Genomic DNA, 18,416 nt, shown 5'->3' with positions numbered 1-18,416 from the left:
CCACACAGTCTGTATTATCACCACTTACCCATTTGATCTTGCAATATCACAGCTTTTGGGACTCATTTTTAAATGATAATTTAAAAAGCAGTACATTGTATAGTTAACCTCAAATTACTTGAAAAGAGTTTTGTAACCATCTGTAGTCAGAATAAAATTATCTCCAGAATGAATAGTACTTCATTTACAGATCCATTTACACATTTATAAATGCGAAAAAAAGGACACAGTCATTTTTTTAACAAATCGGTATTTATAATTTTAAATGAAACAGGACTATGGTACTGTGAAATAAAAGCAGATACTAGGCTGTATTGGTGGAAAAATAGTTAACTTCCAATTGGCATTCACAGTGGCTTTTTACAATGAATCACATTATTTGTACATGCATTTTTTTACACAATGTCTTCTTACAACATTAAAAAAATACCACCACCCCCCAAAAAGTCAGACAATGGAATACATGGGATCAAAAAGGTGGATAGATTTTTTATTTACACTAAAGTAGGTGGCTACATCTCACTTGTAGTATGAAACTGTAAATACATATCTGTGTGTGTGTGTGTGTGTGTGTGTGTGTGTGTGTGTGTGTGTGTGTGTGTGTGTGTGTGTGCGTGCATGCGTGCGTGTGTGTGCGTGTGTGCGTGTGTGCGTGTGTGTGTGTGTGTGTGTGTGTGTGTGTGTGTGTGTGTGTGTGTGTGTGTGTGTGTGTGCGTGTGTGCGTGTGTGTGTGTGTGTGTGTGTTGACAGTTTTACCACAGTTGTTTATACTAATCTTGAATTCTAAGTTGTTTCTATTAATCTTGGAGATTCATTCGCACATGGGCACAAGATCACTGAGAGCACTGGTTTCCTGTTTGATATGCCAGGATGAGGGTGACTGGAAAGCAGATGGTTAGTCAGGGTCTGAACTAGTCAGTGGGTGAAACAGAATGCTGACCCATAAGTTAGATGGTATGGGACCAGTCACTAGTTGGAGGAGGGCAGAAAAGCCAGCAGATCCCACATTTCAGAGGAGTTGCAGAGTGTGTTTAGTGACATGCCACTGAGGAGGATGGTAGGAGAGGTAGGCTGCAAGGGAAACATCACTAGCATGGAGAGGATGTAGGCAGGGGACACAGCTGGTGACAGGCTATTTTGGAGATGGCAAATGGCACCAGTCATTGACAAGCCAGAGGACACTGATCACACCCAGGATGGGAGAATGTCATCAGAGGACTTTAATCAGTATGAGAATGGGACAGAGAGATAGGCAGGGGAGTTCAGTTGGTGGCAGGATACACTGTGGGTGAGGGTGCTGTAGAGAACAGATGGATGTACAGGAAGTTCAGGGAGCTCTACTGGTTACCAGGCCAGGTAGAATGTACTGACTGCCACTAGACTGGATGGAGGACTGAGGACACTTACTTTTAGGAGATGAGGGGCCATGAATGCAGGCCACCTCTGAAATAGGAAGGGGAACTGCGCTGAACTCCACTTGCCTTTAGTAAACCTGTGAGGATAATGGGGACTGTTACCTATCAGTTTAGGAGGACACATTTATTACTGGAGGATGGAACATCTGCACTTTGGCTTTTTTTTTCAGGCACACAAAGGCACTCTACTGACAGTAGTAGCTTCTATGAATTACACAGCTCCAAAGGTCACCTGCACTTAGGGATACCCTGTATTCCCTTCATATAGTACCAGTGGAAGTGTGTGGAGGAAAGCTGTGGGAGGAGGAACTTCCTGAAGTGGGATTCTCTCTGTTGCCCCTCACAGCTGTGACCACACAAAACAAAGAATGTGCACAAGGCATAGGGTGTTTGGCCTCTGGTGTTCTGTCACCAGTGGTGAGGGTTTCCTCTCCCTCTTGGTGCTACACCAGTAGGTCACACTAAGTTATCCTGCAGGAGTTGAAGAGTGTGGTGACAGCACTGGGGGACTGGCAACTTCATACCTGTACTGGCTGACTAAAGAATGCCCTTGTGCAACTGGCAGAGTCACACCACTGCCTAGCCCCACCCATTGGGCCATAAGCAGCTGGGACAAGTGGGAAGAGCAGTTGTGGAGGTGACTGACATCTGGCTAGGTGTACAATAGGGTAGTATGAACACGGGCTATCACCCCACCCATGAGTATCCCTTCCCTTCACCATTTGTGGTCTAATTCTCCCTATCACCAAATGTCCTCCTTCTGGTTGTCTGTGTCCCTCCCTTGTGTTCCCTCTCTTTGTGTGAGCACCTGCCCTCTTGGTCTGTGATAAGTCTATGACAGGTAGGGAGCTTGGAGCCATATTAGGTTTGGAGAGCCCATTGCTACTGGTGGAAGCTTGAGCATACACACACACACACATTGGATTTTCTTAGGTTTAGTACACAAAGACATAATAGCAGTAACTTCTATGAATCACATCAATCCACAGGCCACATACACTTACAGATAATTTGCATTCCATTAGTGTAATGTCAGTGGGGGGTGGGGGGGGTGGGTGCTACCTTAAGTGTGACTCCATCTGAAGCCCCTTAAACATGCCAGAAGTGCAAAGCATGGAGCTTGCAAAAGGCCTGTGGTATCTGTGAATCCCACCATTTATCTGTTCATTGCTACAGAAGTCCTACACTTAGCATTCTCAATGCTTTACTTAGTGTTACTTGTAACACAGTAGCAACACTACAGTAACTGCAACTTAAATACATTCTTTTAAGACTAAGTATTCAGTTTAAAATATTACAAATATTACTTTGAGGTACACAGGAATATATACTTATTTATTTTTTTATTTTATTTTACATTTGTTGACTGGGCTAGTCTAACTGGATATATGTCCATTTTCAGTAGAGGCCTGGGGAGAAAAGCTCCACCTAAAACAGATAAAGAAACAGAACATTAAAACTTCAGTTACAGAACATTAGAATTACAAATAGCCTGACAGACAAAAAACAGGTGTTACAAGGCAATTTAGCATACATGGAATACAGTAGAACATGTAGAACAAACATGAGATAAGATAACCCTTTTTGATTCCGAGCTGAAGGTTAAGAGAAAGTAACATGAGAACAGACTAGTTAAAAATAGGATTGGAGAGTTAGTGGGGGGAGTCATAAAAGAGACAGAGAGATGTCAATTCTGGCTTTCCTGGGTACAATAAGTACAACTAGAAGGGAGAGGGCTTAACGTGGCAATAAAGTGAGTAATAGCATAGGAAAAACTGATAAAGATGAAAATAGACAGAGAAAGTCTTAGTCAGGGTTAGTACAGGGACATAGCCAGTGGCTGGTAAGGTGTGATTTGAGTTTATTTTTGAAAAGTGTAGTAGAGGACAGAGCTCACCCCATAAAGAGCCCATCTCTATACCGGAAGAATGCAAAGTTCCTGTAATCATGGCTGCACAGCATCCATGGGACCAGACAACATCCCAGGCTGCATTCTACACGAACTACAGAACAAACTGGCACCCCACCTAAGTACCATGTTCAATCATAGCCTCACCTCAGGCTTTGTGCCTGCTGAATGGTGCACAGCAATGGTTATCCCACTCCAGAAGGGGGGAGCCACCACGGACCCCAGGAACTACCGCCCTATTAGCCTGACAATTCTCGTCTGCAAGGCCATGGAACGTATCATCATGGAACTTATAAACAAGGACATTGGTAATCTCCAAACTCTGGATTCCACCCAGTTCGGGTTTGTAAAAGGCAGATCGTGTCTCTTAAACCTGATAGACTTCTTTGAAGCAGTCACCAAAGCCGTAGACAAGGGTAAGGTGGTTCACACAGCCTATCTAGATCTTGCCAAGGCTTTCGACACCATCCCACACTCTGGAATTATAGATAAACTCACTAAACTAGGTATAAATCCCTATGTCAAAAGATGAGTTGACAACTGGCTCTCTGACAGAACCCACACTGTGAAAGTAGCAGACTCCAAATCCGACTTCAGACCAGTGACAAGTTGAGTACCACAGGGTTCTGTCCTGGGTCCTCTCCTGTTTGGTATCTACTTCTCTGAAGTACAGGCTAACACAGAAGGTCTTTAGCCAATGAAGTTTGCAGATGACTGAAAACTAGGAACCATAATTGAAACTCCTAATGATGTGGACATCCTACAAAAGGGCCTCACTGAGACAGATGCCTGGTGTCAAAGCCATGGCCTCAAGCTCAATGCCAAAAAGTGCATTGTCATCCCCTTTTGTAACAACTCTGTACCCATGAACTACAACATAGGCAGTAGTATACTTAACACTGAAAGTGTGATAAGAGACCCAGGGACACAGGTGGACAGTAGTCTCTCCTTTGATAATCACATTGCCACAGTAGTCAGGAAATCCTTCTACATAGCACACCTCATCACAAAAGGTTTCTCATCCAGAAAAAAAGAGGTCATTGTTCCCCTCTACTCATCACTCATTAGACCCATTATAGAGTACAATGCCCCTTTTGGTATGTACCTCATAAGACATCTACAACAACTGGAAAGGCCGCAGAAATACCTCACAAAGAGGATTACCGGCCTCAAACAGATGCCCTCATGAACCGTCTCAAAAAACTCCAGCTTTACTCTGTCGCATATCGTCTACTCAGAGGTGATCTCTGCCTAACATACAAAGCTATGTCAAACACAGAGCTGTTGGACATGCTCCACTTAAAGAAATCCCAATCCCTCTGAGCTACACGCTCTAAGGATCTAAACCTTGTCACCACAATAAACAGAACATGCCGGAGGGATAGATTCCTGTCCCAGAGACTTCCCATACTCTGGAATAAACTACCTATCTATATCAAACAAAGCTCCTCATTAGCACTCTTCAAGAAAAATCTTGATGATTGGATGGGAAATAGGAAATTCACCCCAGGGTGTCACTTCTGTGGCTCTGCTCGACAGTGGCACAGGAAAATAATTTTCTTGGGTGGCAAAAGCCAGGGTACCTTTTTGGCTGGGCTTGTATAGGCCCCAGGGCCGATAGCCTAGTACCTACCTATGAACCTATGTAAGTTCACTAGGAAGTAGGTTCCAACTTTTCCCCACAGTGTTAGAGAAAAGGGAATATCCTGCTTTATTGTTGGGTTTATGTCCGGATACAAGAAGTTTATTAGCTGAGCGTAGGCTTGAAAGATTTTTATATGGGCTGATTAGACTTGTGAGAATTGGTGTTTTATCTGGGTGATAAAGGATTTTATGGGCAATAATCAGTTGATAGAATAAGATTTGATTATGCAATTCAAGCCAACCCAGTTGATTCAGATTTTGGCAGTGGTGGGTTCTAAAAGGGGAGCTGGTGGCAAATCTAACAATATTATTGCAGGAAATTGACAGCTTGTGGAGGTTGGTTTTGGATAAATTTATATATATAGGAGAAGCATAAAAGAGAGTTGAGATAAGGTAGGTGTGGGCAATAGTAGTTCTAGCTATGGGAGTAAGGAAAGGCTTAATTTTAAAGAGGGAGCCTAGTTTTCGGTTTATTGATTTTATTGTGGTGTTGATATGAGCATCATAATTAAGGCTGTGGTCAAGAGTTACTCCTAAGAGTTTGGTGGTAGTGTCAGGAGATATGACTGTACCATTTTTCGATTTGATAGAGAAGTGAAGTGGGGTGAACCTTTGTGTAGGTGTAAACAGTAATAGTTTTGTCTTTTTAGGGTTAAGGAGGAGACTCCGCTGGAGAAACCATTATTCTACAAGTTCAAATGTATTTTGGGTGAGGAACTGCAGTGCAGAAGACCCTGTGGTTGAGGATATTAAAGTGGAGTTGTCAGCATATTGTATTGTTACAGCTTGGGGGATACTAATAGATAGATCGTTTATAAAGATAGAAAATAGAAGGGGGCCCAAAATGGATCCTTGAGGTACACCAAGGGTGACAGGTAAGTTAGAGGAAAGAGTGTTTTCCCAAAGCACTGCCTGTTGCCTGTTGTCTAGATAGGACTTGAACCACTGGAGTGCTTGAGTATCAAATGAGAGGGTCTTAAGAATATTCAACAGTAGCTGATGGTTAACCATATTGAATGCTTTTGAAAGATCAATAAAGATAGCAGAGGACAGGGTGTTATTGTTGCGATTTTTGTTAATGTGGTCACAGAAGGAAAGGAGGGCAGTAGTGGTGCTATGGAAAGGTCGAAAGCCATGCTGAGAGCTGGCTAATAGGCTATTTTGGAGAAGGTGGTCTAACAGTTGATGGTGGATGCATTTTTCCATTATTTTAGCAATAGGAGAGAGTAGGGCAATTGGGCAAAAGTTGGAATGTTTTGTGGAGTTGCCTCCTTTATGTAGTGGGATGATATGAGCGACTTCCCAGATGGCTGGGATCGTACCTTCATTAATGGTTCTATTTATTAGGATAGAGATAGGGTAAGCAATAACTTTAGCTGCTATTTGAAGATATTTCGAAGGTAAGAGGTCAGTTGAGGGGGTAGAGGGTTTGAGTTTTTGAAGGAGGGTATAGATGAGGGATGTGGGGACAGGGTGGAGTTTGAAGGTGGGTGGTGAGGTGTATGAGGAGGAGGGCAGATAAGAGGATGAATGAGGTAGAGAGTTACCTAGTGACTTAATAGCTTCAGTAAAGAAGTTATTGAAGGAGTCAGCAATTTGTTTGGGAGTGCCATGGGTAATTCCAGATGGGCTTGGTGTTTTTGAGTTGCCTGGATGCAGGAGTCTATTGATACCTGACTAGAATTTCTGTGGACTTTGATGGTTGGCTAGTTGAAGTTGGAAGAAGAATTTTTTTTAGTCTGATAGTACTGATGCTTTAGTATAGTTTCTTAGTTGTTTAAATTGTAAGTGATCAGTTGGGTCTTTAGTGATACGCCATTTGGCCCAGAATTTGTTTCTTAGCAAAATGTTTTGCTTGGTTTCCTTAGTAAGCCATGGCTCTGTTTTGGTACTGTCATTAAAAGAAATGTGAGATGACATAGAACTATTAGTTTTTCAGATAACATACAAGTTTGAGTAGAGAGTACATGATTTATATACAGATATGCTTCTTCAAGCTATCACCGCCTCTTCTAGTATTTGCCCTATACAGCTACTATTCTATTTACTGAACTGCTTTCAAGTTACTCCTTAAGCTCTTCCAGTTCTACGTAATGTTTACTTCTTCCTGGACAACTCTTCCCTGACATGCCATTTCATCCTCTTCTTATGGCTTTGACATGCCTATTATTTCCAATGTATAGTTTTTTTCCCATTTAGCTCCATAGGTTAGCACTAAGCAATTGCCCTTGCAGGCTAATTTAAGCTAAGCTAAATATCACACTTGAGAATCAAACCTTGCGTCTGTAAGGTAAACACCTTAACCATTATGCTAAGCCCCATAGTCGCTCCCAATATGACGTTTCAAAATCTGCATTATCTTTCCTGACACTATGTGAACTGCTCACATGCTATCATTGTTATTGTATGGTTATTAGGATTCAGAAATTATGGTATTCCAAGAGAATCTTTCTCTGTAACCTACTCAACAGAACAGCATCCTTCTGTGTCTGTAGGCTACACTTCATCCTATCCACTCTACTATTTTAGTGGCTTGCACCACAGTACTTAGTTATATATTTTGTTTAACTGGGTGAGTGAACAGATCCAGGGACCATTTTCAATCTTACCCTGGGCCAAAGTGGAAAAGACAATTACAGTGAATATAAAAATACAACATAGCAATAACTGTAGCCCAGGTCGGTATGACCCTAGCCCTGAGTAGCATCCTGACATCACCGAGAATGACACCACAGTACAAGGACAAAATGATTGACTTTAACAATTGGCTAAGCTTCTGGTGTCATTCTAAGGGAATCCAGTATCTGTCGGCCTGGGATGACATGATCGACAGACCACGCTGCTTTGCCAGAGATGGCCTGCACCTGTCACCCTTGGGATTCCGGATACTGGCAAAGGCTCTTGCCACCCCTATAGTGCCTCTTTTAGGCAAGGTTCAAATGACAAGTTCACCACCGTAACAGGTACAAGCAAGCAAAATCTGAGGGTAATGCTACTCAATGCTAGAAGTCTAAACCTCAAAATGCACTCACTCGAGGCACTCCTTAAAATGGAGAACATTGACATCTGTGCAGTGACAGAGACCTGGTTCAAAGCTCCAGAGAGCACCCCTGCATTACCAGGCTATAATTCATACCACACCTTTCGGCCACCAAACCCAGACCAAAACACTAAATGTGGAGGCGTGTCCATATTCATTAAGGATATCCACACCTCCAAACTAGTTGCTCAGCATAATGCATCTGAGATTATCCAAGTTCAACTAACTCTGGGCAAAATCGCAATCCAAATTGTAGCTTGCTACAGACCCCCCACCATGCCCCAGGATCCCCACTCCTCTTTTCCTGATACACTGGAAAATATTAAGGTACAACCCAACACTCTAATAATGGGTGATTTCAACTACCCTACCATTAACTGGGAAAACTACTCATGTACCAACTCTTTTGCTCAACGTTTTCTGGAAATCATCAATTCCAACGCTTTGGATCAACATATCCATACCCCCACCAGGGGCAGCAATATCCTAGACCTGGTCATCACCAACATGGGTGACCGGTGTTCCACACCGGAGGTCAGCTCCTCATTGGTCAGATCCGACCACAAGCTAATCACCCTAGACATCCACATCCCGCTCCTGCCCCCCATTGGGAAAACAACCATAAAAAATTTCTCCAAAGCCAGCTTCACGCTTCTTAAGACAGAAGTGGCAAACTTCACAACACCCATGCAGATGGACAATAGAGGTATGACTGCTGAATCCTACGCAAATGCACTTTATAAGCACTTACACGAGTGCATGGGTTGTGCTATCCCTAACAGAACCAAGATGCTATCCTTCAAAAAAAGGAAGCCAATCTGGTGGTCTTCTGCCATAAACAAACTCTACAACAGAAGAAAGAAACGGTTGCAGAAAAGAGTAAAAATCCCACGATTGGAGGAACTCCCTGGTCAGCCTTAGTAAAAAGCTGAGATCCCTCATAAAATCCTCCAAAGCTAGTTATGAAAACAAAATTGCCACTGATTCTAAAGACAATCACAAAGCATTCTATAGCTATGTCAAAAATCTCAATGGCAACACTCAGTTCTGCTCTGAGTTACAGCATTACACTAAATATACAGAACCAACGGATATTGCCAACATCCTGGCAGATAGGTTCAGTGCTAACTTTACCCGCCTCTCACCCCCTAAAGGGCCCATCTTTATACCAGAAGAATGCAAAGTTCCTGTAATCACGGCTGCAAAGGTAAAAACTTCACTCTCCAAAGCCAAGAACACAGCATCCATGGGACCTGACAACATCCCAGGCTGCCTTCTACATGAACTACAGAATGAACTGGCACCCCACCTAAGTACCATGTTCAATCATAGCCTCACCTCAGGCTTTGTGCCCATTGAATGGTGCACCGCAACAGTTATCCCACTCCACAAAGGGGGGGCCACAACAGACCCCGGGAACTACCGCCCCATTAGCCTGATGAGCCTCGTCTGCAAGGCCATGGAACATATCATCATGGAACTCATAAACAAAGACATTGGAGATCTCCAAACTCTGGACCCCACACAGTTTGGGTTTGTAAAAGGCAGATCATGTCTCCTAAACCTGATAGACTTCTTTGAAGTAGTCACCAAAGCCGTAGATAAGGGTAAGGTGGTTCACACAGCCTATCTAGATCTCGCCAAGGCATTCAACACCATCCCCCACTCTGGAATTATAGATAAACTCACTAAACTAGGTATAAATCCCTATGTCACAAGATGGGTTGCCAACTGGCTTACTGAGAGAACCCACACCGTGAAAGTAGCAGACTCCAAATCAGACTTCAGACCAGTGACAAGTGGAGTACCACAGGGTTCAGTCTTGGGTCCTCTCCTGTTTGGTATCTACTTCTCTGAAGTACAGGCTAACACAGAAGGTCTTTGGCTAACTAAATTCGCAGATGACTGCAAACTAGGAGCCATAATTGAAACTCCTAATGATGTGGACATTCTACAAAAGGGCCTCACTGAGACAGATGCCTGGTATCAAAGACATGGTCTCAAGCTCAATGCCAAAAAGTGCACTGTCATCCCCTTTGGTAAAAACTCTGTACCCATGAACTACCACATAGGCGGTAGTCTACTTAACACTTAAAGTGTGATAAGAGACCTTGGGACACAGGTGAACAGTAGTCTCTCCTTTGATAATCACATCGCCACAGTGATCAGGAAATCCTTCTACGTGGCACACCTCATCACAAAAGGTTTCTCATCCAGAAAAAAAGAGGTCATTGTTCCCCTCTACTCATCACTCATTAGACCCATTATAGAGTACAATGCCCCTTTTGGTATGTACCTCATAAGACATCTACAACAACTGGAAAGGCTGCAAAAATACCTCACAAAGAGGATTACTGGCCTGAAACAGATGCCTTACGCAGACCGTCTCAAAAAACTCCAGCTTTACTCCGTCGCATATCGCCTACTCACAGGCGATCTCTGCCTAACATACAAAGCTATGTCAAACCCAGAGCTGTTGGACATGCTCCACTTAAAGAAATCCCAATCCCTCCGAGCTACACATTCTAGGGACCTAAACCTTGTCACCACAATAAACAGAACATGCTGGAGGGATAGATTCCTGTCCCAGAGACTTCCCATACTCTGGAACAGACTCCCTATCTATGTCAGAGCTCCTCATTAGCACTCTTCAAGAAAAATCTTGATGATTGGATGGGTAATAGGAAATTCACCCCGGGGATCACTTCTGTGGTTCTGCTTGACAGGGGCACAGTAAAATAATTTTCTTGGGTGGCAAAAGCCAGGGTACCTTTTTGGCTAGGCTGTATAGGCCCTAGGGCCACTAACCTAGTACCTACCTATGAACCTATGAATATCTATTCATACAAAGCATTAAACTCAGAGAATTAATAAGCAATATAAATATACCTTAAATAGAGTAAAATGTAAGCCAGCTTACTGACAAATTGTTTAGGACATCTGGTAGTAATAAACTCGGTATGATCTGTGAGAAATGTGACCAAATCTTCTGTGGGGTTTTACATATGCTTTTATACCTTTTACGAGTAAAGCTGCTGTTGAATGTTTTTTGCCATTCAGCTAGATCCAAGAATTTTTTCTTGCTGTCCACGGTTTGACCCAAGTTTTTGACTCTAGTTGTACCGTTCATCAAGACTTTCAGTCCAATTGTCCTGTTCTCTTCTGATACATTCTCAGTGGTATCCTGACACATTCTTAGTGGTAACTACTAGTGATTTCTCCAAGTTCTCTTGCTTCTTGTAATTTACCTATAATCCTTCACATTATTGTGTTACTCTTTGGTGATTTTTCCTCCATTAATGAATACCTGGTTGTGTGAGGAATAGCTGGTAAGACTGGGTAATCTTATTTGCTTTTTGACCCTGTTCACCACCTGACGATGCAAGTATAGAACCAGGGCAACAATAAACACACACTGCCAAAACAGTATAAACCTGTCTTGTGCAGTTAATCTGTAAACCCAACAAATAGCAAGGACTGAAAATTTCAACAACTGCAAAAATACATAATGCAAATAACATTCTGCACTGTAAACTGTCGGGACAGATTTACATGATGTAAATGTCTGTTGACAACAGAGGAGAGGGACGTCTGAGGTGAATACAAACAGCTAGAGGAGATCAAACAGAAGAATATTACTTAATAGTTACAGCAATAACCTGTAAATGAGATATGCTGCACAGCTGATCTTGAACCCCACACCCTCCAGTTATATACTCTACAGCTCTGAGCAACTCACTTAACTAGCTCTAGCCCCAAGATCATCCAGTAAACAGGGGACTATACTGCAGAATTAGCTCTCACCACTGTTTAACTGACCTGTGGTGACACACATTCACAGGAGAGGAACAACAGACTAGGGAAGTGAAGTAGCAGCAAAAGGTGGGATCTACAGGAGTTAATGAAAACGTACAGGTGAAAGAATGTCATTTGTACCTAAACAGCCTTGGCTGCTGCAGTCCTGTGTCTGTTCCAGATGCCCGATACTAAGCTACAGTAATGATGCACAACCTGATTTAGGAAGGATACAAATATCCACAGGGTGGTGCTGTAATGCCAGCACTGCTCTTTTCTTGTATCTGTAACATTGTTTTGACCACTTACTGATAACGACTGGGGTGGGGGTGGGGAGGATGTTGTTTGCGTTAACATCTCATTTTTATTTGCCTTACCCCTCCACTAATAAAATTCTTTGCAGATTCCTTTACTTTCCTGTCTCATTTCCATCTGACCATAAAGGTCCCAGTAGTAGGCAGAAACTCCCAATTTCTGTATCAGCTCTTCACCTCCTTCTGACTACAATACATTCCCTGTGAGTAACTTACTCAGAGCTGTCTGTTGACTAAATTTAATCAGTTACAACACTTCTCTTCACACTTCTCTTAATGTATTATTACATTAGGAGTTTCGCTGCAGTCAAATTATTACTTCATGTTACAGCTGGAAACTTTGCTGTAAGCAGAATACACTACAAAACAAGTTCTGTAGAAGAGTATCATAACTATTTCAGTGCTTTAAAAGTTAGGCGCAAAGTAATTTTATTCCATTCCTAACATCCAACATGCACAGGAGTAACTGTATCATAGTTTAACACAAGTACTCTGTTACGGTGGTCACAGACAGACTTAGAGTTACCACCCATTTTTGTTTCTGCAGGACCTAACTGATTTGGGCAGTTGTGTCCTGCAAAATATGCCTTGTCAGATACCTTGATAATTTCAGGAGAAAATATTGTCTAGATGTAAATTTAAAATATCGGAAAAAAATAATATGATATGAAAAAAAGTTCTATAACAGCTTTAATTTAGTAATAAAAGTGAAAACAATTATTTTCAGCTGTGGTCAATGTGGCTTGCCCTGCAAAATTTCCAAGTTTTGTTTTCCTTTTGTGTCAGCTGCAAACAAATGCATGTTTTTTTTTTTTTAATATTAGCATCACAGAGCACACAATATAATACATTTGAAACACATTCAATTTTTTTTCAGGAAAAAAAAGACATCTTACCTTTTTCTTTCTCAGTACTCTGTTAAGTTTGTCTTGAAAATAACAACATTCACAGCTGTTCTCAAGTATTTATACCAAGCTTGTTTTTCTTAGCTTGCATGGGTTTGGTCCAAAGTTCAGGTCATGTAATTGCGCAAATGCAACAGAACCAAAGGTCATTCTAAAACAAAAATGCCAAACATGATTAATCAGATTTTAAGTGTTGTTTCAAGTCCAGTGCACACAAATATCTTCTGTCTAGCATATATAATTAATAAATGAATACCATCGTTATTATTCTCCCACCCTAAGCTGCTAAATGGTACAGTCCCCCTAATGTATACAGTCAGTGCTTGGTGGATATCGAGGAGCAGGAACAAAGAGTCATAAGTTTTGTGGTTTTAGCATTTGTACATCTAGCTTCACTTACAAGCTATTTTCATATCCTGAAAAATTTTCTCTTGACTTCACAATTTAAACTTGCATTCATTTACAGTCATTTTGAAGTTAGTATTAAAATGTTTTTTTCCAATAACATCTTGGTTTTAGCTTGCTGTTGAAACTAAAAAAAAACAGCAGTCAGTGGGGCCATCGGAGGGAGAACATTTTCTTGTTTACTTCACAGCCTGATTCTTTGTTAAAACTGCTGTATTTATCATTCAGCTGCACATATATTAATTTTTGTTACTTATAAAGTCTTAGGGCTTATCAGGATGTATAGTCATGCAGAACTAATGTTTATGCAGATGTATTTAGTTTGTAAAACTGTAAAGAAATACAAAAGAAAATACAGTTTAGAAGTACATTATAGAAGGGTGTAGAATAGATAATTCATATTTAACCCATGGAACGGGGAGTTATTTGTTCATGAGCATACAGTCATACCTCTCAACTGTCCAGATTTTTGCCTCGTATTTTTGGTCTATTCCTCATACTATTTGTGGTTTTCTGACAAATCACTGAGATGAACTGAGGACTGAAGTTACTAAATAATGACATACATTTGAGTCTCAGACTTCAAATTCTTCATAAAATGCATGTTAACACAAACCCTGTTAGTGTAGTGACTTTCTAAGTTTATAAGAGCAATATTTAAAATCTGTCCCTATTTTGAGGCCTTTATCCCCCCATTTTGTCAGGCTTTGTCCAGATTTCTTGCACTAAGAAGTTGAGAGGTATGGCATACAGCCAGAATGACAAAAACTAGGAAATATATATGAAGTGGTCACAGCCCTGTCATAAAATATCATTACAAAAGAGTGGCATTACTTACAAGAAAAAGGAACGTGTTACTATTTTATTAATATAAAGGCACTGTATTGCTTTTGCCTCCTCTTTGCACTTACATGAATCAGTAGGGGCATGCACACGATCATGTATGTGGTGACATATTTGTAGTACATTGTAAATACTGTATGGAGTTTGTTCCACTGGTGGTATGGTTGATGTTGTTCATGTGACTGTATCCATTTTCAGAGCTGGAGGGGAAAGTTGTGATTCAAAAGACTAACCACAAGTTTGTTATTTTTATTTATTTTTTATTAGCAGGAGAGTTTTTTTTAATTAATCTTTGTTTTACATTTGTTTTAGTGGCAACTTAAAATGGAGGTCATTTTAAGCTTGATTTCTCAGCAGTCACACTGATTTTTTTTTTTTGGTACAGTGCAGCCAATGGACTTGGTGGGTGTGCTTCTTTTTACCTCAATATTTTGCCTTACTGCAAATTATGAAATATGCTGACATATTTATAATGGACTAAATGTATGAGTTCATGTGCTTAGTGCAGAGGGATAAGGCTATCATCAGCTGTAGTGCCTGTAGTAGGATTTGATTCCGTCAGCCCTCATGTGCCTAATCTGTAATCTCAATCAGACAGTGCTTACAGGCGAATAGGAATTTGGGAGAGACTCCTAAATTATCCCTAGACTGTAAGTCTAGTAACCTGCTATGACCCTATTATCTGAGACTCAGTTTCACTGTTTTTATAATCTTCTGATCAATAGTTTATATATATATATATATATATATATATATATATATATATATATATATATATATATATATATTTATATTGCTGTCACTTATTTAAAAAGTACCACTAACATTGCAGTGCTGACATTCACAGAACCACCCATTAAGTCATAAGAAGTTGTAGCAATGAGGCAAAAAAACAGCAGTACAAGCAAGGCATGATATTTGGTGCAAGGAATGCCATCAAGAATTACTCAGTGACTGGCAAGAAAGGATGTTACATGCTCAGCATTGCTGAATGTCAGGCACTATAAATGGGCATGCTGCATTCAGAGTGATTAATGGCTATGTAGCTAAAAATGACATTACACACTGGTGGGGTATTGGTAAATATATGAATTACCCACAAGCCTATCATGCTATGCATTATTTAAAAAGAAATGCCTTGTTTTTGTTTTAGAAAACAAATTACATAATTCTCACTCCTTGATTTTTATTTCTTTCTGAGTTGATACAAGTCAACAAAGATGGCTTTAGAGCATTTGGCACATGCACATGTCTACTGATATTGTAATACATTCACAGCTGATTGCAAAGATACATTTGTACCACTGTTAGTGTGACTTTTACAATTTACATAAATGCAGTCTAATTTGCACTGGAATGGAATTTTTTGTGGGTGAAAAAAAGTCTAATGGCATGTTTGTTATTTTAGTTATTTGTTTAACTTACTTTTTATTAGTAGGAGATTTTTCTTTATTTGAACTCATTCCAGATTTGGTCCACTAGTTAGCAGTGATTTAAGAAAGTAACAGGTTTATTGTGTTTTCTGTTAGCTGCACTTATGATTATGTCCAGCCCAGCTACTGGACTCACTGAGGGAAATGTACTTCTTTCTGTTGCCAGAGCGGACTGCAATGCACCACAGTGCAAGGTGAAATTTTCCTGTTGTATAACTTATTTTCTTATAGTAAGTGGAAAATTTTGTTACTAGTGTAACATGCTGTGAACTTGAATCCTTTAACAGTAGAACTTATCATCAGTCACTGACATAGCTATTCATTTTTTTCTCAGTGAGCAAAACCTTTATGAGAGTACTAAAATAAAAGTTCCTTGAAAAAATACAACAAAGTAAATGATGTTTATTTCATTATCACACACACTTTTTCTCAAAGCAGAAGTTAGATGCAGTAGGCATTCCTTACGTCTGAGTTGTTTTCTGATTCCCAGATGAAAATCTTCCTTTTACACCATTCATTTCATCATATAGATCTATTCATCTTGTCCTGACTGTTAGGTAATTGACCATCAGACTACAGATCAGATCTTTGCAGTGTGTGTCCTCAGTATATTAGGAGAAACCCACTCTGCCAGGGGAAACAGTAGGAGTTTACAGTTTTGCATTCCATGGCAACCATTCCTGGGCAACATTCATTGTTTTGAAGCAGAATTAAACAGATAAGATAAAATCGTAAGGATGATTAAGTAGTATGTATACCCTCTCACAGAGAAATGCTGTGCAACTAAATTATTTGACACATACTCAAACATTTTGAATCCATTTTCAGATATATCCACAAATAAATCCACACAACAGAGTGGTGCAGAAGTTTGGGCTGCTACTTTACAGAATTTATATCTCCAGTTTCATTGCCACATGGGGTGCATTCTTTGTTAAGTCTGAATGTCATTTGTATGTCAAAATAAGTTTTCATTCAATGCTCCAGTTTCCTTCCAAATTCAAATCGTGTCTGGAATGTTGTAGGATTTTGGCAAACATTCAATTTTCTTGTGTGTGTGTGTGTGTGTGTGTGTGTGTGTGTGTGTGTGTGTGTGTGTGTGTGTGTGTGTGTGTATGTATGTGTGTGTGTATGGGTGTGTGTACATACACGTCTATGCACACAGATGCACATGTGTATATGCATCTCTGTGCACACACTACACACACTACTATATATGTGTGTTTGCCCTGAAACAGACTGGCATTGTGTCCAGTAATAGTTTTGTCTGTTTTGTGTCATTGATTGCTGGTACAGGAATTGGGATCTGGCTCCCTCGCAACCATGAAATGGATAAAGACGATATGAAAGAATAAAAAGACAAATACATTATGTATGAATCTTAAAAATTTGGTAAGACATTTAGGAACATATAGAGTGTAGAATCTACAATACATACAGGAGCTCCACTCCTAATTGTGGAGTAAAAGTTTCACAATGAATATATCTAAATGTTTTATTGTTAACTTGTGCAGAAACAGGAGATAGCTGTTCAGTCTGTGCTTAGAAGAATATGATTGTCACATTATAATCTCACTTCATCAAGCCCATTAATGCTCATAATGTATATTATACCTACACCCATTATATACTTCTTGCATTTCTTGGTCATACCTTTTGCACTGGAGAATTAATCCATCTAACCAAAGTATATATATTTATGAAGCACACAGAAATAACCTATAGCTAACCTTTGCATGACTAATACAGCAATAAACACACAAGTAGTTGCAATATATCCACAAATGGTTATACCTATATGCTTGACATTTCATATCTTGAGGTACTCCTATTGACTTTTAGAAATGATTCTGTTGGTAAGACATGAGTGGAGCATAATGTATTTAGTACACTTAAAAAAGAAAATGATGTTAGCAAAATCTTAGTCATGTTTGTTTAGCAATCTATATGGTCAAGGAACTGATCAGACAAATCGGTGGAGCATGAGCATTTTTGGTTATTTTACAATGTTAGTAGGCATTGTACTTTTTGCCATAGTCACTGACTTTTATATTAAAGGCTCGTATTGTGAGGGCAGCCTTTCACTTCCTGTGAGAAGTTCCATTTGGTGGGCATGGCATTACTGAATGCTTGGTCTGCAGTTCAGAATAAAGTATTGGGGGAAAGGGAGGAGATTTTTATCTAAACAGCAGTAGGTAAGTAATTTATATTTATAGTTTTAACTTTTATTGTTTATAAAGTATACGTAAATAAAATATTATGAAATTGTGGTTGTAAGAAGAATGATTTATGTTTGTTAAAAATTAATAAAATGATATTTACTGATGAAATTTGTGGTTAATGACGAGCTTATTTTCCTAAGGTTACAGCATTGTCTGCAGACTAGATTAGATCTGTGGTGACACAATTCCTTGTCACTGATGACAATCAAAAAGGCAGGAGTCCCCCATACTGACTCTTGCAGGACCTTTATTTCTACTTCTTTGTGGTCAAAATGTGTTGCCTTCCACTTACCTATTTGTACCCTTGATAGTCTCTAAGTTAGGCTACGGTGGTTTCGCTTACTCTGACTAAAGGTAGATTATTATTTATTTTTCATTTGTTTACCGGGATGGTCCGGCTGGGACACTGCCCATTTTCAGTGGTGGCCCGGGGAGAAAAGCTCCAGCCTAAGCTTACATACAAAGTCATCGCATCAAGTATAGAAATTACA

At 40.1% G+C, this 18,416-nt stretch overlaps 1 protein-coding gene across 1 annotated transcript in view; it reads right to left on the bottom strand.

Annotated features, from left to right (window-relative positions):
• Positions 1 to 13,144, bottom strand: part of LOC122800222 (selenoprotein P) — a 36,020-nt gene extending 22,876 nt beyond the window's left edge. The window contains exon 1 of the mRNA XM_044069719.1: positions 13,014 to 13,144. The gene's annotated coding sequence lies outside the window, so the exon portion shown is untranslated. The remainder of the gene's footprint in view (positions 1 to 13,013) is intronic.
• Between the last annotated feature and the right edge of the window lie 5,272 nt (positions 13,145 to 18,416).

The sequence above is a fragment of the Protopterus annectens genome, chromosome 1.part0 (assembly GCF_019279795.1).
Source record: "Protopterus annectens isolate FY-2018-M chromosome 1.part0, PAN1.0, whole genome shotgun sequence".
NCBI classification, from domain to species: Eukaryota; Metazoa; Chordata; order Ceratodontiformes; family Protopteridae; genus Protopterus; species Protopterus annectens.
Note: the sequence above shows the minus strand (reverse complement) of the source record. Positions and strands in the feature narration are given on the sequence as shown.